We start from the raw sequence: 23,379 nt of genomic DNA on the forward strand, positions 1-23,379 counted from the left end.
TACAACTATTGAAAATGTAATCACTTTACATTTCAAATTCAAATCCTAGTGGCCCATATTTACTTCCATAGATGACAAAAGGAAACTTTGGGCATCAAGGGTAAAAGGGCGGAGCACCAAACCAATCCCACACACGCCCCTGGTTTATACTTTCTGTGTGCACATGCACAACATGCACAAGCACTATAGTACAGATGTGTTTGCCTGTGCGTGAGGAAGAGGGAGGGAGAGAGAGAGAGAGAGAGAGAGAGAGAGAGAGAGAGCGAGAGATTAATAGTTGTCCATTTAAGTGAGACAGAATGTCTCAACTCAACGGCAAAAGTGTTCTCTTGTTCCTGGTATATGTCCGTGTGTGATATTTTTTACCATTGGGCAGTACAGATTACTGAACAAGGAATTGAAAAATGGGGCATTTCTCCCAACAGGAAACGATTGATCAACTTCCAAAATTTTTCTTTTTTTGGATTGCCATCCTCTTCTCTTTATTTGTATTCCTCCCTTCATCTTCAACTTTATCTGCTTCTAATAAGCAATTCCGGCGAACACCAACACATTTCTCATTGCCATACGTACACTTTTTCATCTAAATCAATATTAATTGGTGATTTGGCGTGGTGTGGCGAAATGGAAGAATACATGCCGATTGGTGATTTTAAAACCCACTTTAATGGAAACCAAAGCCATAGCAAAGAGGAAGAACAGATGCAGACATCTTTTTTTTTTTAAACAAAATCTTTGGCAATTGGATACAGCACACACAAATATCCCTTTCCTGTGCTATTTATTTGTGTCATTTAGCCATGACAGCACAATAAAACACACAGACACCCATACTCACGCACTCATAAATCAAACAAAAATACTCCATTTTGAAAGATGTGTGTTTATGCTTTTGTTTATTCTCTAGTAGATTATCTGACAGATGCACATTCTGTGTGTAAATGTGTCCCCGGCGGTGTGGATGTAGCGTGAATGCTAGCATGGGGCAGAATACAGTATACCAGGTCTTCTGACTGTTATGCTCAGCTAGCACGATATAATTTATTTCTGCAAAGACTACAAAAATAATCTTGGACAATGAACTACATGCTCCTTCATCCATTTTTCTTTTAGCCCTGAACGATAATGAATACAAAATAACAGGTGGAGCAAAAGAGAGTCACTGATAGTGTAGTGGTACACACGCCTGAATTCGGTGCAGGCACCATGGGATCGATTCCCGTTCAGTGAGTGTCGATATATGCCCTGTTACTGACTGGCAAGCAGTTCAGGGTGTAGCCCACCTTTCACCCAATGTTAGCTGGCAGAGGCTTGTGAGGATGAGCAGCTTGGATAATGGATGGATGTGTGAACTTTCAATTTCAATTTTCAATTGTACTATCTGTGTCCACAAACTCTTGAAATGAAATGATTTTCAAGTGTGGATGTTCCAGAACGTGGTCTGTCTCCATGTTGGCCTTGAAAAACCTCAGGATGATCCTAAAGGAACCGGACCAAGTGCCTGGGGAGTGTAACCTGACGCCGCAAAACTGGAAGAGAATCAATGGAAATATACAGCGGCCATTTCTAATTTGTGTCATGATCCTGCCGCTCCAGCCCTGGCTGTGCGGGTGCCAGTGCAGTTGCGCTGATTGGGAGGCGCACACCTGCGCCTCATGCGGGCTGATTATCCGGCATATTTATATGACCCCGATAACGACTGGTCTGGGCCAGTTCGTTGAGCTTCATGTCCCGTTCTCCGGTATCCCTGATCGACAACCCGTGTGTACCGACCTTCGCCTGTTCTCCGACCAACCTTGTAAGCCTGACTCCTTTGATACTTCTGCCTGCTTTGATCGTTCTCCCGTGTACCGACTCCTGCCTGCCCGCTCACCTGCTCTCTTCGCCCGATGTCCCAACTACCGCTGCTGCACCGGACTGCCTGCTCGATCCCCGACCTCGGCATATAATAAACGTTTCTCCCCGCACTACCTTGCATCATCCGAGTCCTGCATTTGGGTCCTACTCCCGTTCCGATGGGACGTGACAATTTGGAATGTACGAGCTCTATTTTGGACCAACCGTCTGGGAAATTTCCCATTTTCAATTTCACATATACGGGCCCACACGGGTCGGTTTTGAATTTCAAGTCTTTTCAAGCTCTATTTTGAACTGAATTATTATTAATGTGTAATAACTTTCCATTTTGATTTTCAACTGCACATTTCAAATTTCAGTTTTTGATAATTTTGTTCATTCTTCATGATTCATTAATTTTCCTTTTGAGTACATCATGAAGTGAACATCAAACTTGTAATTGTCCCGACTTCAGAAACCCATTATAACGTTAAAAAAATAGCATTCCTATATTCATCTGGAAATGTTCATTGTTATTAAAAATTAAAAACACTTAATGTTGCATTATCATCAGTGTCATCTAAAAACATCAAAACCAAGACAATGACATCAGAAATGAATCACAAGCAATTTTTAGAAAGGTTATATGGACGTTTGGCGTTGGAATTAAATAATAACGAGATAAATCAGTATACAGCATCTGTATGAATAAATAAGTTTGGCTAAGTTTTGAGAAAAGTAACTTTTCTAATGCGTCACTCTGCGCTTGATGTTTCCGGTGCTCTATTAGTTTTGCCGCTCAACACAAACGCTACTCGCTGTGGGAATTCTTCAAATAAATAAAATAACACAGTAACATGAAAACAAACAAACGAATAAAAAAACAAAGACAGGTACTGAGCATCTGTTTCCGGTTTTCATACTACTTTCAATTCCATCCAAATGTCCAGCAGGGTCTCTGATGGCTCGTGTGTCTGCGTGCGTGCGTGTGTGTGTGTGTGTGTGTGGATTTGCGTGTGTTAAAGTTGCAGCTGAGCAGGTGTGTTGGGCCTTCGCTGAGTCGGCAGAAGAAGAATTACGCTGTGGACAAACACACACACGCAAATTTTTTTTTCTCACCTTAATGCACACTGTTGCACGCACACACACATGCACGGACAGACCTGTGAAGGAAATAGGATTAGATGTAGCTGAGGTTATTACAGGAAAGTGTTTTGTTCTGCTGCGCTCTCATAGGTCACACTCTGGTTGTGTGTGGGTGCGTGTGCGTGGTTGTGTGTGTGTGTGTGTGTGTGTGTGTGTGTGTGTGTGTGTGTGAGATCCTTGTCCACATGATGATGTGTGCTTTTTGTGATGAACTATCTTTTTGTGTTCTGGTTTCAATGTCACTATCACATCCACTTTTCAGGTAGCAAAGAAGTGTGTATGTGTTCTCCATTTTGAATTTCCACTGGAACAGAGCAATGTGAAATTTAAATTTTGAATGTTGATTTCAACTGCTTGGGTCCATTTGATTTTTTTTCAGAGTGAAGGGTCAATTTTAAATTTCATGTGAGCTATGTTTTGTCACGGACGAGACTCGGGGGTGGACCCAAATGCACGACTCAGGTGAGAGGTAAGCAGTGTGGAATAAGCCTTTATTTGTTCCAATGTCGGTTACCAGGGAGTCAGTCCAAACAAGCAGCAAGATCAGTAACGGCAGGCTTACGGGGTAGGTCGGGAGACAGGCGTTGGTCGGTACACGGGAGGTAGACGTCAGGAGTACGGTAGTGCGGGAACGAGGCATGAGAGGCAACGATCGAGCAGAGTAATTGTCGTCCCCCGGGTCCTATATGTACTGGGTCTAAATCAAAGGTCATGAGGCGCAGGTGTGCACCTTCAGATCAGCTGGCCACGCCCAGCCCTGACTGGAATCCAGGATCATGACAGTACCCCCCCCCCCCCTCAACGGCCGGCTCTGGACGGCCCAGGCGCATCAGGGTGAGCCGCGTGAAAGTCCCTGATGAGGGAGCGGTCCACGACGAAGCGGGAGGGGATCCAAGAGCGCTCCTCCGGGCCATATCCCTCCCAGTCCACCAGGTACTGGACCCCCCTCCCTCTGCGGCGGGAAGACAGCAACCCGCGCACGGTGTACACCAACCTACCGTCGACCATGCGGGGGGGCGGGGGGGACTTGAGCGGAGGAGCCAGCGACGACGTACGATTCGGGCGAAGTCTGCTGACGTGGAACCTAGGGTGCACCCTCATCGACCTGGGCAGTTTCAACGAGACAGCGACCGGGTTAATAACCTTGGAAACAGGGAACGGGCCAACAAACCTGGGAGCAAGTTTGCGGGATTCCGTCCGCAGCGGGAGATCTTTGGTGGAGAGCCACACTCGCTGTCCCACTCTGAGCTCTGGTGCGGCCCTCCTCTTGCGGTCTGCTGCGGCCTTGTAGGCGCTGCTCATGCGCAGCAGTGTCCTCCGAGCTGCTTCCCAGGTCCGTTTGCAGCGTCGCACCACGGCCAGGGCCGACGGAACTGTGGATTCTGTGACCAGTGGAGGAAACAGGGACGGAGGATACCCATGCACGACATGGAGTGGAGCCATACCTGTTGAAGCGGAGGGTAGGGAATTGTGGGCATACTCCACCCACTTGATGTGCTGGCTCCACGTGCTCTGGTCCCTGGATACCAGACATCGAAGACCGGTTTCTAATTCCTGGTTAATCCTCTCAGTCTGGCCATTAGACTCTGGGTGATGACCCGATGTCCAACTTGCTGAAGCGCCGATGAGGTTGCAGAACTCCTTCCAGAAACGGGCGCTGAATTGCGGACCCCTGTCCGAAACGATGTCCTGGGGTAGACCGTGGTAACGGACGACCTCGTCTAATACCAACTGGGCTGTCTGCTTGGCCGACGGGATCTTCGGGAGCGGCACGAAGTGGACCATCTTGGAGAAACTGTCCACTATGGACAGCACCACTGTGTTCCCTTGTGAAGGCGGCAGGCCGGTAACGAAGTCCATCGCGATGTGTGACCACGGACGAAAGGGGATGGACAGGGGTTGCAACTCACCAACGGGCCGTAGGCGGGAAGTTTTATTGGCAGCACACACCGGGCAGGCGTTGACGAACTCCCTTACATCCTTGCTGAGGTTAGGCCACCAGAACCTTTGTTCGACCACTGACCGTGTCTTCGCCATACCCGGGTGGCAGACCGTCTTGTTGGTATGGGCCCAGTTGATGACGTCTCCCCGCAGAGATGGAATGACGAAAAGACGGCCCAACGGACAATCCGCTCTTCCATGGCCTCCTTCAGCCGCGACTCGATCGACCAGGTGAACCCGGACACGAAGCACCCCGGTGGCAGGATAGTAGCGGCGTCTGAATCAGTGCGCCCTCCCTCGTGGATCCGCTAGAGTGCATCCGGCTTGCCGTTTTTGGAGCCTGGGCGGTAAAACAGCTTAAAGTGGAAGCGGGTGAAAAATAGAGCCCACCTGGCCTGACGGGCGTTCAACCTCTTCGCGGACTTCAGGTATTCAAGGTTCTTATGGTCCGTGAAGACAACGAACGGTACTTGCGAGCCCTCCAGCCAGTGGCGCCACTCCTCCAACGCGCTCTTGACCGCCAGCAGTTCCTTATCTCCCACATCGTAGTTCCTCTCTACCGGGGTCAACTTTCTAGACAGGAACGCGCACGGGTGAATCCTTCCATCCCTGGGACTCCTCTGCGACAAGACTGCACCGATTCCTGAATTCGATGCATCCACCTCCACCACAAACTGGTTATCGGGATCCGGAATATTGAGAACAGGCGCAGTAGTGAAACTTGCCTTGAGCCTGCCGAAGGCCTCCTGGCAGGTCCCGGACCAGTCGAAGGTGGTATTTGGCGAAGTGAGCGAATGCAGAGGAGCGGCCACGGAACTGAAGTTCCTTATCAATTTCCTGTAGAAATTGGCAAATCCCAAGAACCTCTCCACGTCCCTCCTGTTGGTGGGGGTAGGCCACCGCAGCACCGCGTCGACCTTCCCGGGATCCATCCGTATCTCTCCTCAGCCAGGACGAAGCCCAGGAAGGACACGGATGCCTGATGGAACTCACACTTATCCATATTCACGTATAATTGGTGCTGCTGCAGACGCCGGAGCACCTCTCGGACTTGTTGAATGTGAGAGGCTAGGTCTGCTGAAAAGATGAGAATGTCATCCAGGTAAACAAAGACAGATCTGTTCAGGAACTCCCGGAGCACGTCGTTAATGAAGTTCTGAAAGACGGCCGGAGCGTTTGTCAGACCAAAGGGCATCACAAGATACTCATAGTGCCCTGTGGGGGTGTTGAACGCCGTCTTCCACTCATCCCCTTCCCGAATCCGCACCAGATGGTAAGCGCTGCGCAAGTCGAGCTTGGTGAAGATCCGGGCTCCCTGGAGGAGTTCGAATGCTGTAGAGATAAGCGGCAAAGGGTACCTGTTCTTGACTGTGATGTCATTCAGTCCTCGGTAGTCGATGCAGGGTCGCAGCATGGAGTCCTTCTTGACAAAAAAAAAAAAAAAAAACCCCGCACCGGCTGGTGAAGATGAGGGGCGAATGAATCCGGCTGCCAGCGAGTCCTCGATGTAGTCCCTCATGGCTTGATGCTCTGGTCCTGTTAAAGAGAACAGCTTCCCTCTGGTAGGAAAGGTGCCTGGCAGGAGGTCAATCGCGCAGTCGTATGACCGATGTGGCGGTAGAGACTTTGCCTTAGATTCAGAGAAGACCTCCCGTAGGTCATGATAGCAGGAGGGCACTGCGGTCAGGTCCAGGGCGGTACCAGGTCCTGTTAGCCGAACCGGCGCGACTTGAATACCCCTGTCTCTCCGGACAGCAAAACAACGACTGAGACAGTCCTCACCCCAAGTCTTGATCTGACCCGTGGTCCAATCTATGTGCAGATTATGTTCTTTGAGCCACGGACTGCCCAAGATGATGTCGCTACTACGTGCGTCGAAGACATGAAAGCTAATTCGCTCCGAGTGAGGGTCCGGAAAGCTCATACGTAGCGTCTGAGTACGATGTGTAACCCGACAAAGGAACTTGCCGTTGGCGGCATAGGCGTGACGAAACCGTTGCGTGGGGAAGGTTGCCGCCCCCAGCTCCTCGACCACGCGGGGATTTATCAGGTTTGCTTCCGACCCAGAATCTATGAAAGCCGTCACAGAGCATGAACGGGAGTCCGTTCCCAAGGTGAGGTGAAGAAGGGACCTCCCTGACCCCGTCGCGGTGTACCGCACACTCACCAGAGTAGCGATCCTGATGTCAGAATGCCCTGGTCGAGTCGGGCAATCAAGTGTCCCAAACGCCCGCAGTAAAAACAGCGTCCCTCTCGTCGCCGACGTAAGCGCTCCTCCGCTGAGCTGCCAAGCCCCTCCACTTGCATGGCTTCCGGTGAAGCTGACAACACGGGTGGCCGGGAAGCGGAAACAACCGGACTGCGACTCTCCCTCAGGCCCTCCATCTGTCTCTGCACGGTGAGGCGCTGGTCCACCTTGAGGGCCAATGCGATGAGGGAGTTAAGCGAAGGCGGAAGATCCATGGCCACGAGGTGACCACGGATCTGTGGGGACAGTCCCTCGTAAAACGCGTCATGGAGGGCTTCCTCATTCCAGCGGCTCTCGGCAGCCCGAATCCGGAACTCAACGGCGTAGTCGGACACGCGGCGACGCCCCTGGCGAATTGTCATGAGTGACGACGCCGCCTGACGTTCCGGAGCCGCATACTGGAACACCTGGGTGAGCGCGCAGACGAAGCTCGCCCATGAGCGGCAGGTCTCCGAGTTACGGCTCCACTCGGCGGTGGCCCATGCCTCCGCCCTCCCTGTCATGTGGGAAATGACGAAGGCGATCCGGGAGCGGTCCGTGGGAAAAGCGGAAGCTTGCAGCTCAAAGTGGAGATCGCACTGCGCCAGGAAGGGCTTGACGTTACCGGAGTCGCCTGAGAACCGCTCTGGTCGAGAGAGCGGAGTGATGGTGGCACAGGAGCGGCCGCGCTAGCTTGGGAGGCTAGCCACGGTTGCAGCTGGGTGCAGAGCTCCTGGATCTGGTGAGTCATACCCTGGAGAGCAGCCTCTTGCTCACCCAGGCGTTTGCCCTGCACTTGCAGCGCACGGCGAATGGCTTCAGAGTCGGCTGGGTCCATGTTCTTGGCTAGATCGTTCTGTCACGGACAAGACTCGGGGGTGGACCCAAATGCACGACTCAGGTGAGAGGTAAGCAGCGCGGAATAAGCCTTTATTCGTTCCAATGTCGGTTACCAGGGAGTCAGTCCAAACAAGCAGCAAGATCAGTAACGGCAGGCTTACGGGGTAGGTCGGGAGACAGGCGTTGGTCGGTACACGGGAGGTAGACGTCAGGAGTACGGTAGTGCGGGAACGAGGCATGAGAGGCAACGATCTAGCAGAGTCTCTGTCGTCCCCCGGGTCCTATATGTACTGGGTCTAATCGGAGGTCATGAGACGCAGGTGTGACCCTTCCGATTAGACGGCCACGCCCAGCCCTGGCTGGAATCCAGGATCATGACATGTTTTGGGCGTGTAGGATTCAAATACAATTTTAACTGTGCGGGGTGTATTTAAAATTTTCAACATTTTGTATGTGGAGTGTGTAGATGGACTCCATCTTGAATTTCGAGTGTGCATGGTTAAATTTGAACTTTAATTGCATGGGATCCAAACTGAATTTTGAGTATACAAGGACAATTTTGAATTCCAACAGTGCAGCGTCCATTTTTTATTTAAAACCCCAGACATTTTATGAGAAATATAATTTAGAGTTTGAAGAGCCCATTTTGAGCACTAAGTGTGCATGTGTGTGTGTGTGTGTGGGGAGGGGGCATCATAAATTCTCAGTGTGCTGGGTCCATTTTTCATTTTAAGTATGTAGAAGCCATCTTGAAATTCAAATATGAGGGGTAAAAACAAAATTCAATGCATCATTGCACCTCTAATATATAAGTGCTGGGCCAAAGAGTTTTTTTTTGAGTGCACTGAATCCATCCATCTATCCGTTTTCTAAGCCGCTTATCCTCATGAGGATCACAAGAGTACTGGAGCTTATCACAGCTGTCACCAGGCAGGAGGCGGGGTACACCCTGAACTGGTTGCCAGCCAATCACAGGCCACATGGAGACAAACAACAGGAAACGACAGTAAAACCCACTTAAGCAAGGGGAGGACATGCAGACTCCTCACAGGCGGGGCAGGGATTGAACCCAGGTCCCCAGAACTGTGAGTCCTCTTTACAGCGGCTCTACCGTGCCACCCAACAGTATAATATATGCAGTACATCCAGTTTACGACTGACGTAGAGAAAACATACTAGTGGCTGGTATAGTCTGAACTGAAAGAGAGCAAAGTGACACGAACTATGACAGCACAAGAACAAGCCCTAAACAGAAGTTCAATGGTGGCTGGGGTCTGTGCAACATCAGGCAGGGACCCAGATGCAGGCTATGCAAACAAACCCCAGACACAGTGCAGCATATCACAACGGGCCGGAAGATCAGCAAGCAGCCAAGGTATATATGGAGCAGCATAACAATGTAGCAGGGATCACAACTGTTCCAAATATGGACTGGAGGTCCCAGAATCAAGATGGCAGATACCACTTAAGGTAGACACTACAACACTTGCTCAATGGACATTGTCTCAGATTATCACAAGATTGGTCACTCTAAACTACATACATTCCTTGAACTCTGGGCGCCCTTTGACCAATGGCTATTACACTGGACAACTGTATTGCTCTATTTGGCACTCTAACTGCTCTAAATGCTAGAGGACTGTCCATCCTTTGCACAATTGTCAACAAAAAAAAGTTCCATCACTGCCCGATTACTGGCTGTATATAGCTGTACGTTTGTGGCATACTTGGCAAATGGAGACGATTCCGATTCCGATTCTCATCCTGTGGGACTTCCAGATCCAGAAACTAGTAGTGGTCAACCAGCCTGATATAGTGATGATGGAGAAACATCACAAGACAGCAATCATGTTAAATGTAGCAATCTCGAGTGATAGCAACATTCGAAAAAAAGGACCACAAAAAGATGGAGAAATACCAAGGACTGAAGGAAGAACCAGAGATAATGTGGATGGTGAAGGTATTAGTGAACCCAGTAGTGATCAGGCCACTGGGCAGTGATTCCAAAGTTGGGAGGTTGACTCCAGCACATACCAGGAACCATACCTGCCATCTCTGTCCAGAAAAGTGCAATACTGGGAACAGCTAAGATCCTGTGCAGAACTGTCTTCCAGGCCTCTGTGGTTGAGGACCAGAGCTTGAGGGTATCACTGCCCCCCTGTCCCACACACATAGACACACACACATAATTTCCACTTGCCAAGTGGCCAGTGTGAGTGGCAGTGTTACCAAACATTACGGAAATTCATCCGTCTTTGGCGGGTTGGCAGGAGTTAATGTCAAGCCCTGAGGGAGTCCATTTTGACTTTAAAGCGACCCAGCACATTCCATTCCATTTTGAATTTGGACCTTTTATTAGGAAAATACATTCAATATTAGTTTAAATTAGAAACAAAAGACAAAACATTAGACAAAGATCAATATACAGATTAAAAACACTAATATATTGCATTTTGGTTGTTCAATGTCCATTTAAAATAGCAAATATGCTGGACAAACCCACAGAAAAGTGTTCCTGCAATAAAAGGTGGCGAATCAAGGAGCCCGCTGAACAAAAATAGAAAGACAATACACACACACACACACAGACACACACACACAGACACACACACACACACACACACACACACACACACACACACATGCAGACAGTGCTGACTCACTCACGTCTTATTACTTGTGTTTATCGCTTTTAACACCTCACATTTTGATATGTAAACTTTGCCCGCTATGTCGGCGAGTATTAATTTTTAATAGCGTAACAAGGCTTATTGGTGTTATGCATCACAGCCAATTAAGCGAGGGACAGGGGGGACACCCTCACATTGCCTCCACGTGCTTGTCATGAAATATACATCAAATGGCAAAGCTCTGACCTTCGCCAAGGCCGCATGTGTAACAAAAAAGTATGTTTTGCTCTTTCATGCTTGGTGGAAGTATTAAAATTAGGACTGTAAATATTAATAATGTGAAGCTGTTCACGTTAATATAATAGCATTTCATTCACGCTCAAGGTTTAAAGTGTGTTAGCCTGCTCTTGTCGCCCTATTCTAGTGTGGCTCTACCTTTACTGAGGATACTTTTTCTTTGTGGGGACATTTGGGCGTGTCCCCACAAAGAAAAGAATGCAAACATAATCTCCTTTCACTTTGTTAGTATGTGAGTAAATGTATGTGTGCATGTGTGTGTGTGCGTAGGCCCTAATTTGACGTCTAAATAAGTTGCTTCTGCCTTCCGTGGCTTTCCTAGCAATATATCACTGCAGCAACAATGGAAGTACCGGCGTGGTGGTCCCCGGGGAGCTGCCGCTCGGCTACTCACGCACAGCCTTGTGGGAAATGTGAAGAACGCTAAATGACACACACAAACACACTCGCACGCATAAAGTGTCTGTGGTGGTCTTCTTGTCATTAGTGTGTAAGGAAGCAAGCACGAGTCATCCCCACAAGAGCAAACACGCTCATGAATTATTGAACTCTCCTTCATGTCATTGTAAGTGACACCAACAAGAGCACTTTTAAGTACATAACACGTATACACTACACTGTAATGTAATGCAGTGTAATATAGTGTGTAGGACTGAAACGGATACGTACATCCAAATGCGCTTTCCCACCTTGTCAACGGCAATTTGAGGGCTTTCGGCCACTCGTGGAGGATTTCATTACAATGTTTATGCTTGTAACTTTAAGAAACATTTACATTTAGTGAGTGCAACATTGTTTCTGGAGCCAGGGATCGTATCGCCAAGGTCCCCGCTTTTGGCCACTGGCCAGCTCATATCGCACCCGACTTTATGGCCCCTCTCACAGGTAGTGAGCCCATTGGAAGGGGGACCCATGTTACCCTTTCGGGCTGTGCCCGGCTGTGTCAAGCTCCTGGCTTCCTGCCCAGGCTGGGCGTGGCCAGCCAATTAGTCAGCGCACACCTGCACCTTGTCCCGGCTGATGCCTCCCAGTATACATAGGACTCGGGGGACGACTTGTCCTCCGCCAGATCGTCGTCCTTGATGCCTCGTTCCAGCACTCCCGTTTGCCTGACTTCTGCTCTCTGTGTACCGACCCACACCTGTCCACTGACCACCCTTGTAAGCCTGCCGTACTATTACTTCTGCTTGTTTGGACTGTCTGCCTGATCCCTGACCTTGGACCGAAGAAAGGTTTCCTCTGTACTGTCTGCTTGTCTCTGGAGTCGTGCATTTCGGTCCACCCTTGAGCCCCGTTCATGACAGGCTGAGCCTCATTGGGGGCAGGCCCGGCCACCAGGCGCTCGCCTTCGAGCCGCACCTCCAGGCTTAGCTCCAGAGGGGGGCCCAGTGACCCGCGTCCGGGCAAGGGAAACTGAGATCCAATTTTTGCACTCGTCATAGGGGTTTTAGAGTCGTACTTTGTCTGGTCCCTCACCTGGTCCGGATAGAGACCCCGGGTACGACCCAGGACACGCTGGAGAGAGTGTCTCTTGGCTGGGAACGCCTCGGGATCGCTCCGGATGAGTTGGAAGAAGTGGATAGGGAAAGGGAAGTCTGGGTATTCCTGCTGAAGCTACTTCACCCCTGACCCAAAGAAGTGGCAGAAAATGGATGCATGGATGGATGGATGGATGGGTAGATGTATAGTAAAACCTGTTGTTGCAACACTCAAGACCAGAACTGGTCTCGAGATTTTGAAGGTCTTGGTTTTGTCTCAGTCTCACACGAGCTGCACTCAAGATATTCTGGCCTGACCGATAAAGATGCTGATTGCTATTGTTTAACTTTATGCATGTGATAACAACATGCAAAAGAAAACACTCTATGGTGTGTAAGTTTTGCGCCAATGTCGACCTTTAGCCAGCCTCTCCAAATAAAATACAAACACTTGTAAGCGAATGTTGATAGAACATACTGTAAGTCCACCAATCCATTATCAAAGCCACTTATCCTCACAAGGGTTATGGGAGAGCCAGAGCCTCGCCCAGCAAGCTTCGGACGAAAGGTAGACTACACTCCGAGCTGGTCGCCAGTCAGTCGCAGGGCAGATATCGACAACATCACTGAGCGGGAATCGATACCACGCTGCCCGCACCAAAGTCAGGTGTGTGTACTACTACAGCATCATTGACTATACTGTAAATCATACCAGTGAATCTATTTTTGTTTCTCTAAGATGTGTATTTCTGGAAAAAAAGTTGTAATTCCACCTTAAACTGTCAAATGTTTTTAAAAGAAATTTAAAATCAAAGTGAGAATGCTCTTTAACTTTTCATGTTTAATGGCCACGGTTTTTTTAAAATCGATTTTTATGGTCTTTATTTCGTCTTGGTCTTGTTGATCTTATTTTGGTCTTGGTGAGTTCTGGTCTTGGCCAAGTCTTAGTCTCTTCGAGTGTGGTCTTGAACACAACACTAATATGATGTTTGAAATGACTATCGGCATGGAAGGAAGAAGACAAGACTTGTTACTGGACAATGAAAACTCACAGAAGGCAGACGAGGGATATGATATTTTTCACCTCAGTGTTGAAACCCTGCATATTTATGGTTTGGCATTTGTTAATTTACACAACTGCGGATTACATTTTGGAAACCTATTTGCTCCTTATACTTTTATTACTTGTTTTTTTTTTCGTGTCTCAAGCGAAAGCAACACCTATTACTATATGATAATATATGTAATGTTGTTGGCCTAAGACCACGATTGCATCATTTTCATTCATTTTCTTTTTCATTTGTGTCAAGTCATTTTCAAATGTTTTCTGGAAAATAAATGCAACAAATCGCCTCAATTTAATTTTTGAGGAACATGACCGGCCAGTCACCGTGGAAATAAGTTAAGTTTTTTTATGACCTTGGCAGTAAATTAAAAGTGACTAGAAGGCTAACTACGTCTGTATAACAATTGGGTCTTATCTTTTTTTCAACAAATGTTTTTCCAAGTGTTTTATATTTCTATTTTTGCAGATTTTTTTGAAAATATTTGTTTTTTCTATTTATTAAAAGCTGTACAATACGTGTATTTTTATGCTTAAAATACTCTTTTTTTCATGCTTTTGTAACTTTAGCTTTAATTTCATCTAATATTTTACATCCACCTCCTAGTATTCCAGCCTAAACTTTCAGTCATCTATATTTGTTGTAATCTTGTTGTAATCTAATTTTTAGTAGTTTTAGCTTTTCCTTTATTTATTATATCATGCATTTTCTCCCCAATATGTTTATGTATTTCTCCAATGTGTACAGTTTTTTCTAATGTTTGCTCATTTTTTGATATGTTTTGTATCTTTCATTGGGGCACCTGGTTAAAACGTTGACCTCACAGTTCTGAGGTCCAGGGTTCAATCCCGGCCCCACCTGTGTGGAGCTCTCCTCGTGCCTGCGTGGGTTCTCTCTGAGCACTCTGGTTTTCCTCCCACATCCCAAAAACATGCAACATTAATTAGACACTCTAAATTGCCCCTAGGTGTGTTTGTGAGTGCGACTGTTTGTCTCTATGTGACCTGCTATTGGCTGCCACCCAGTTCAGGGTGTATCCTGCCTCCGTCCCAGAGATAGCTGGGATAGGCTGCAGCACTCCCACGACGCTTGTGAGGATAAGCAGCCAAGAACATGGATGGATAGATCATTTTGGCCCTGAGCAAAATAGTGGGAGTTGCAAGTGTACCTAATATTTTGTGTGAACACCCATAGCAAGTCAACTTAATGTTGCTCAATACTCATCATCATCAGTGAAGGGTAAACTGTTGCTCTTAGTAGACTGAAGAAAAAGTTGTCACTATCGCTCTCTTGTTTTTTTCTTCTTCTTTTGTGCTTTGTTTAACATTCAATCAGCACGGTTTACCCAGCATCAATTAGCACACTGGGAAATCAATTACAGCCGCCGACAAAGCAGCTATTTCTAAAATAAGCTGATGGCATTCATTAGCATTTAACACGCGTAATGGACACGTAATGAAGACAGAATGAAGAGGTATGAGGGCCAAGATAGCGTTGATGCTCCTCAGAGATGTATGTGAGGTCCAAAGTACTTCGTTTATGCGGCAAACGCTTGAAAAGGGACATTTGTTGTAACAATGTAGGTCAAAGTGATAGCAAGGATTCATTAGGGAGATGACAGACACGCCGGGAGAGACAAAAGACACCTGATCTCATTCAACTCACAACGAAAGCATGTAAACACAACTGATGTTGAGTCAACATAGTATTTAAAGGAGAGTTGTTTAAAAAAAAAAAGGGCTATTCTATTTTAGTGTTAATGTTTTTGTCTAATACTTGTGTACTTTAATGAAATTTTAACTCATATATTTTTATTGTAAATATGTATATATACGCACGTTGTGGTGTGACAGCTATAAAGCATTGGCCTCGCAGTTCTGGGACTGGGGTTCAAATCCCGGCCTCGCCTTGGGTGGAGTTTGTATGTTCTCCCCGTGCCTGCGTAGATTTTCTCCGGGTACTCCGGTTTCCTCCCATATCCCAAAAACGTGCAACGTTAATTGGACACTCTAAATTTCCCCGAGGTGTGATGTGTGTGTGACTGTTGGTCTGTCTTCATGTGCCCTGCGGTTGGCTGGCAACCAGTTCGGTGTATACCCTGCCTCCTGCCCGTTGACAGTTGGGATAGGCTCCGAGACTCCCGTGACCCTCATGAGGATAAGTGGCTCAAAAAATAGATGTATGTATGTTTTTTTACATGTGTATTTTTTATTATTAGATTTTATTATTCAGATTTAATATTTTTCTATTTTTGTGCCATACAGTATATGTTTTCACACTCAACTGGCAAGTCATGTGATTGTGAGCGAATTCAAAGTCATAAATAAGAGTATTAAAAGATGTCTATGCTAGTACAAATGCGAATGCCAGTGTGGTATTTCTCCACAGCTTCGTTATCCATCTCCAAAGTGCAAACTTAAAAAGCTTTCTTCTCAAAAAAAAAAGAGCACATTTAAGAAGGTCTCAGGTGGAGTGGCACTTTGTCAGCATTTTTTTTTTTTTTTATTCATGTTGAAGTGTTGGTGGTGGGTTATTTAGCCCACTTTTCTGTGCGGTGGTCCCACGTACAACATTAATCTTTCATGCGATTATTTTTCTCTGATGGCAAAGTATTCTCTTTTTCATCTGTCCTCTTTTTTATCTGACACACTGCTATTTTTCTTCTTTCATTCTCCTGCCGTTTTACTACTTAATCATCCACCGCCGCGTGACAGTGACACATTAATCCTGCCACACGCACACACAAGCCCACACGCATACACGCTTGCACACGTACACACACACACACACACACACATGCACGCACACACACACACACACCACACACACACACACACCACACACACACACAATAGAACTAGTGACACACACGTAACTATGAACTAGTTTCTAGAACTACATAGCAAGGCTTTTCAAATTAGATCCCGTAATATTTGGATTTAGACCCGTATTGCACAATAAATTTTTTCTATCCATCCACCACGCCCACGACACTTTTAAGGATAAGCAGCTCAGAAAATGGATGTTTAGTCATGGATGTTTTATATTGTGTTCCTAAAATTATAGTTTTAAGTTTACATTCTTTGTGTCATCATTAATAAACATTTTATTTAATTTTTTAATGTATTTTTTTGTACTACGTTCATGTTTTTTTTTCTAAGGATATTTTTTTATTGAATTGTCTTATCTGACATTTTTATACAATATTGGTATTACTTAGAATTAAATTATTTTTAATGAATATTTTGGGTCAATTATTTCACATTTTCTTTCATTTCATTTTGTTGTTATTTTCTTATGCTTTGTGTAACATTTTTGGCAAATATTTGGTAAGTTCATTTATTTGGCTCTCTAATATAAATGTTTTCAAGTTTGATATGACATTCTGAAATTGGCATTTATTTTATGAAACATGGGCATTATTTTGCCCATTTTTGAAATATTTTTGTATTCTTGCCAAATATTTGTGGACATTTTATTTTGCTTTTATGTTTTTGTTTTGGGAGGTTTATTTGTTTTTTTTCGAGATACTTATTCCAAATAGATTCATGTTTTTCCTTTTTTCCTCAAGAATAGTTTCCATGTTCATTCCGCTGCAGCTGTTGGGAAAGTTTTGTGGAACTCAGTTCAAATGTCAAGTACTTCTTTTGGGTGTGTCATCCTTCACACTAGCAAACAAATGTCAATAAACGGCGGCCTCCCCGGCACAGGTTACAAATGAATCTTTGCCCGGTGACAATACGTTTCCCAGCCGGCGTTTAGTAAAACACCTTGTGTAGGTCAGACCTGTGGAGGAGAAATCAGCTCCATTATTCAATTGAGCCTCTACCCAAACACATCGACTGAGCACGCTCAGAGGCGAGCGTTGGGCTGGTGGAGCGTGACCGAGTTTCGTTCTGAACTGCTGCCGCTAACGGCCGTCATTGTTTGTTTCCGCATCGACTTGATTAAGCCACCGTCATTATCCTGGTAGGGAGAGTGCCGGCGCAATCAGCGTCCCCGCAGATTTCAGCTCAGATGCGAGCGGGCCACCTAAATGAGCAAAATAAACAGAAAATAACACTTCCGGGAGAAATCAATGCCATGAGTTGGGGTAGTGGGGGGAGGCAGGGGTGTGGATAGGGGCAGCAATTACAACAGAACAACAATTTAGAGTGTTTTATCTGTCTAGTAAAGCACCAAATTCGGTAGCAATCGGACAAATTCTCTCAAATTGGAGTTTACCTTTTAAGGACAACAAAATGGCCTCTTCAAAACAAAATTGCTGACTTCCGGTGCCTTTTTTGTGGGTCCTTTTTTCTGGGTCTACTAATGATAGTGACATCCATCCATCCATTTTCTTCGCCGCTTATCCTCACAAATGTTGTGGGGAGTGCTGGAGCATATCCCAGCTGTCAACGGGCAGGAGGTGGGGTACACCCTGAACTGGTTGCCAGCCAATCGTAGGGCACATGAAGACAAACAGCTGCATTCACAATCACACCTAGGGGCAATTTAGAGTGTCCTATTATCGTGGCATGTTTTTGGAATGTGGGAGGAAAGCAGAGTGCCCATGTGAGTACAAATGCGAATGGCGGCACACAGGCAGGGGGAGAACATGCAAACTCCACACAGGCGGGTCCGGGATTGAACCGGGACCTCAGAACTGTGAGCCCAATGCTTTACCAGGTGAATCACCGTGCCGCCTGATAGAGATATCCATCTATCAAATTTTGGATTTTTTTTTTTTTTTTGAAGGACCGCTGGAAATGGCCAAATTGAGGTTTTTTTATGAAGCTGCCTTTGAGGGCTGAATATTTTGAAACTATTTGGAGGAATTTGTCTTTGAAGAACTCGGGGAAAAGGGCAGAGTGCCTCTGAAATAGTTTTTGTTTTCTTTGTTATAAAGCCTGTGATCCTGCCAGATTGTTTTTTTTTTTTTTTTTTTTTCCCCAAATGCTGTTCTTGGAAAAGCGGAGCCTCCTGTGTAAACCTGTGCTGCATTGCAATTAGATGAGCTTTTAAGCGTGCAACAAACAGGGGACAGACGCTGGACTATTGCTACTTTTGTGCTTTTAGTATTCCTGTGCTTCCCTTCAGCAAACCTTGGTCACTCATAAGTTCTTTTGTGTGTCTTTTTCTTTTGTCTATAGTTAGATTCTTTTCATTTCAGTTTTTTTGTTGTTGACTAGTTTAGTTAGGTTCTGTTTCTTTTGTTCCCTTCTGTTTCCTCTCCCCGTCTGTAATTTGTGTAATTACAAGACTTGGTTCTCTTGTTTGTTTTTCTTATCCTGTAAGCTTGTTACTTCCTGTACGCCATAGTACTTGAGATTATTTGTTTCCCTTTTTGTAGCCCTTTTAGTTCAGTTTGTTTTGCTATTTGTCTTTTTTTTTTTTTTTTGCCAGCCACTTTGTTTACCTTTGTTCATTTCCATGGTAGTCATCACTTTTGTCATTGTTTTTTTTTTTTCTTCATTGTTGTTTATGCTCCCTGTCAAGTAAAAGTCTTGTTGAATCTTTTAATTGTGGTTGTGTGTTTTGGGGTCCAACTCTTGTTGAAACCAAAATTCAAACGATGTTTCCGCCATGACTTCTTGCAACTTTTTTGTGATAAACATGCTGACCAAGTGTCCTGTTGCTTTGTGAAGCATCCTATGGGGACTCCATTTTCAAACAGGAGCAGTTCCTCTTTGTAGGGCCCTTTGAAAATTACAAAATTGACTTTAAAATGGTTGCTTCAAAACAAAATAGCAGACAACCTTTCTCTTTTCAGGTAAGGGTTCTTGAGACTTTTTTGGTCGGCTCATGCTAGACATCGACTAAATCTCATGTCAGTTGATGAAATGGGTATATGTTGAATGCTACGAAGATGAAGATTGACTCCAAATATGTGATCCAGATTGCTCAAGTGCATGTGTGTGCGTGTGTGCATGCCATTGACAGGAAGAGCATCCTGGGTGCAGCTGGCAAACCTCTGGGTAGCCGACGGAAGCGCCGATAAAACCTTCCAACTACTCAATGTGAGTCCAGATTAAAAACCCGCAGGAGTGACCTCAGCTGTCATTGACACACACACACAAGCATGGACACACACACGCAGACACACATGGACAAACATAATTAAAGCACATTAAATCTGTCCATGTACGTACACTGCTGATACAAATACATACAAAAACCCCAAAAGTTAACCATATGGAGATGTGAAAACACATTACAAGATATTTACATGTAATGATGTACTTATGAGCACACACACACACACATCCACACACACCCATACATGCACATCCATACACATGCACTTAGGTGTTAATTAAACATTGTGACAGGTGATATCGGCTCTGAAAACCCCACCAGAGTACCCACTGTGTCAACCAGCTGTCATGTCACACGCGCACACACGCGTGCACACACACGCATGTGCACGCACATGCACAGGCTCACACAAACACAAACTCTCCTTTGAATAAAAGGAAAAACGTCATAGGTCAGATAAACCTTACCCTATTTAAAAATATTTTTTCTCATTTTTAAAGAAGATATTTTTCAACTTCTTGCACTTATCAGTGCATCTGGTTCTCAATACATTTAAATTTAAATCAATTATTTTTAAATTAGATGATTTTTAAATTAGATTTTAAGTGTGATTTGTAAAAAAATAATAATGATAATAATAATACCTAAATAATTTCAACAAGTTACTGAATTTCTCAGTGTATAAAACCGTATTTAGATCACTCAGATTAAAAAAAAATCTAATTTTTCTGAGGAATTTTTTGGAGGGCTTTGCTCTATATGAATATTTCCTTCTCTTTCCTTCTCTTTTTTTCGATTTTTCTGATTATTTGTGTAAATTTTTTTTTAGCCTGTTTTAATGATTTTTTTTCCCCAATTTTTTTTTTCATGCAAATGTATTCCCACCTTTGTGCATGCAAAAAGATTGACAGAAATGTGCCAAAATCGGCTGTGCCCGCTACGTGGAGGCGAAGGTTCTCACCCAATCAATCGAGGATGGAAACTGGGACCAGAGGTCCACCTGAGAGCAGTCCTGTGGACAGGACATATCCCACGCTGAGGGAATGGGAGTCCACAGGAGCCTGCGTAAAGTCGACAAATGAATAACAATCCCACCTACGTGTCTCAAAGAGAGGAAAATATCCCAGTGTCTTAAACCCATATCAAAATAAAGTCGGTCAAAGTGTTTATTACGGAGTGTGCAAAGAGTCACTTACTCACGTGAGTTCGATGTGTCCCAAAAACGCAGAAAAAAAAATTCTGAAAGACAAGTGGGGAAAAAAATTGTCAGAAAAGCAAGTTGGAAAAAATTACTGAATTATAGGAAAAAACCTCCTAACTGTCAGAAAAGCAGGATTTTTTTTTTTATCCAGGTGAATGCAATATGTTTCTGTATCAGTGCATATGGTACAAAAATAATAAAAAATATATTGAAATATCTAACAAAATTGGAGAAAGATGAACAAATTCAAGCAAAGTGATTCTGTTATCGATTTGCATTAAAATACTGCATTTGCTAAAACTTAAATTTATCAGTGTGTGGTACTAAATAAATTGGAATTTGTGTAATTAAAAGCATAAAAATGAATACAAGTTTGAAGTATTTTAAAAATAAATTTTCAAATAAATATATTTATTATCAAGTGTAATTTAGCACTCTTTGGTAATACAAGATACATATACATACAAATACATACTAAATATTTTTTTCTGGGCATTTATTAAAATGGCAAAAAAGTATACATTTTAACTTTTCTTTGTTAGTAATATTTTTCAGGACATTTTTTTCCCTGTCAGTGTCCTCTCCTGATTGAATTAATTTTGCATCAAACAAATCCAATCAAACTTTTCAAAAACCTTAAGCATTTGTGAAAATAATTGCCAATTTGTATTCATTTTCTCAGCATTATCTTCAAATTTTCAATGTATTTGATTTAGAAATCATCTGAATTTGATCAATTTTAGATGAAAATGTATAATTTCAAAGAATTTTTCAACAACTTCTTTTGATTTCTCAAACATCCAACAGTGCTTAGCTGGTTGTCGTGGGTCACATGATGTGCTCACTTTTGTTTCATTCAAGTTGACTTCATCCAACGAGAATCGAAACACCAGTGAGTCCTGGCTTTGAGCTGTTTACATCATTAACATTTGTGCCTTCACAATCAGTCGTGTGAGTGTGTGTGTGTGTGTGTGTGTGTGTGTGTGTGTCGTGAATGCTGCAGGTTGTCTTTTAAATAATCTGCTGGGAGATAAAATGAATGATGCACCTGGAATCCCGGAGCTCATACACGCCTGCTGCCAAACAAACTTTCTCCCGCCTTGGCCGCCACATAACAACGACGAGTTTGTGTGTTTGCGTGTGCGTGTGTGTGTGTTCACACCTCTCCATGTTAATAAAGGCCGGCAGATATAGCCGTCAGCTCGCTCTGTTGATTCAGGCTGGAGGCCAAAGCGCTGGCGTATCCTGGCTCACTGGCTGTCGGGATCCATCAACGTCCTTCCATCTGTCCTGCAGTCCCCCGCCATCCCCCCACCCCAACTTCCCTGTCCCTCTGTCCTCCCCCTTGCATCTGCTCATGTGTTTGTGCCGGTACTGCCGATCTGTCATAGCTAATTCCAGGGGCTTAGGTTTTTTGAGAGGCTCCAGTTGCTTGCTACATGGAAGCAAATAATATTCATGTCCTTGGTGAAGCAGCATGTGGTTTGGCTGGTACTCCCTCTGCAGTGTAGATTAGAATCAGAATCGTCTTTTTTTTTTTTTTTTTTTTTTTTTTGCCAAGTGGGCCTATGTCAGAAATACACACGGAATTTGTGAAAACAATTGTTTGTTTGTGATCACAAGGTGAGATTTTGCTTCAAGCTAGGCCAATGCTAAATCTGCTCATGTGATACATTTTAATCTTGTACTTTTAATTCCTTTCTGGGGGTATTAATGCCAAACAAATGGATTTAAATTATATATATTTCAACATTTGAAAGCATAGTGTACATCTTTTAAAAGCATATTCAATCATTTAAAAAAAAATCCAACAATTGTCATTTTATTGGCCACTTTTAAGCAACTACATTAAATATTTTGATTCACATAAAAAATAAATAAATGCATCGCGACAGTTTTAATAATAACTCATTGTTATGAAATAAAACAACAGAATAAACTTCCCCAAACAGCCTTGCATTTAATAATATTTGTATTTATTCAGAAATTATAATTAAATATTAGTTTTAAAAAGTACACATTGAACAAAAAAAATAAAAATAAAAACATCAGAAAAGAAAAAAACTACAAGAAGAAAAAAAGTATGTTATGACGTACGTTTTGGTTGGGTTGGTTTTGTTTCATGTTTTCCTCTCCATGTTTTTCCATGTCTCGCGCGCTCATTTTGATAATTGTATCCATCTGTTCATATTTCCCATCCTCCTTTCTGTCGACCAGTCAGCTCCCCCCAGCCAAACTTGTCCAGTTCAGGTGTTCCTCGTCAGTCTCTGTGTATTTAACTCCCAAACTCGATTGTCTATTCATGTTTGTCCAAGCCATTGGTTTTCTGTGAAACATCTTGTCTAGTTTCTAGTTTAGGTTTATTTAAAATATACTTTGTTAGTAGTGAATCGGCAAAATGTGGGCTAAGTAATGATTGCGCATTTCCGTGAAGCGTGTATCGAGGCATGATTAGTTGAGGGGAGTGGCGATGACAGCCGAAGCCTCGCTCCCTGGCTATAACACGTGACAGATATGGGAAGTGGTTCAGAATTAGTCTCAATCTTTGACAGGCTAAGACATTAAAATGTGGATTTTGTGGAGCGTTGCAGTCATTTGACAGGCCGGATAGTGTCTTGGTAGTTTGGAGACTTTGGTTAACGTTAGCTTGAAGAGTTTTTAGAGAAAGAGTAAAAATCATCGTCCAAGTTACACAAGCATG

The 23,379-nt window shown here is 44.4% G+C and overlaps 2 long non-coding RNA genes across 3 annotated transcripts; one reads left to right on the top strand and one right to left on the bottom strand.

Moving 5' to 3' along the window:
- Positions 1-747: 747 nt before the first annotated feature.
- Positions 748-21,968, bottom strand: LOC133500006 (uncharacterized). 2 transcript variants are annotated; one of them, XR_009794815.1, is made up of 4 exons: positions 21,841-21,968; positions 20,678-20,716; positions 20,439-20,538; positions 748-2,916 (listed from the first exon to the last, which is right to left on the bottom strand). It is a non-coding gene; the product is annotated as an uncharacterized LOC133500006 (long non-coding RNA). The 2 variants fall into 2 exon arrangements; XR_009794816.1 differs by having other exon boundaries at positions 20,674-20,716.
- LOC133500005 (uncharacterized) lies at positions 11,996-13,980 on the top strand. Its single transcript, XR_009794814.1, has 2 exons — positions 11,996-12,077; positions 12,918-13,980. It is a non-coding gene; the product is annotated as an uncharacterized LOC133500005 (long non-coding RNA).
- Positions 21,969-23,379: the final 1,411 nt, after the last annotated feature.

Source organism: Syngnathoides biaculeatus, chromosome 4, assembly GCF_019802595.1.
Source record: "Syngnathoides biaculeatus isolate LvHL_M chromosome 4, ASM1980259v1, whole genome shotgun sequence".
NCBI classification, from domain to species: Eukaryota; Metazoa; Chordata; class Actinopteri; order Syngnathiformes; family Syngnathidae; genus Syngnathoides; species Syngnathoides biaculeatus.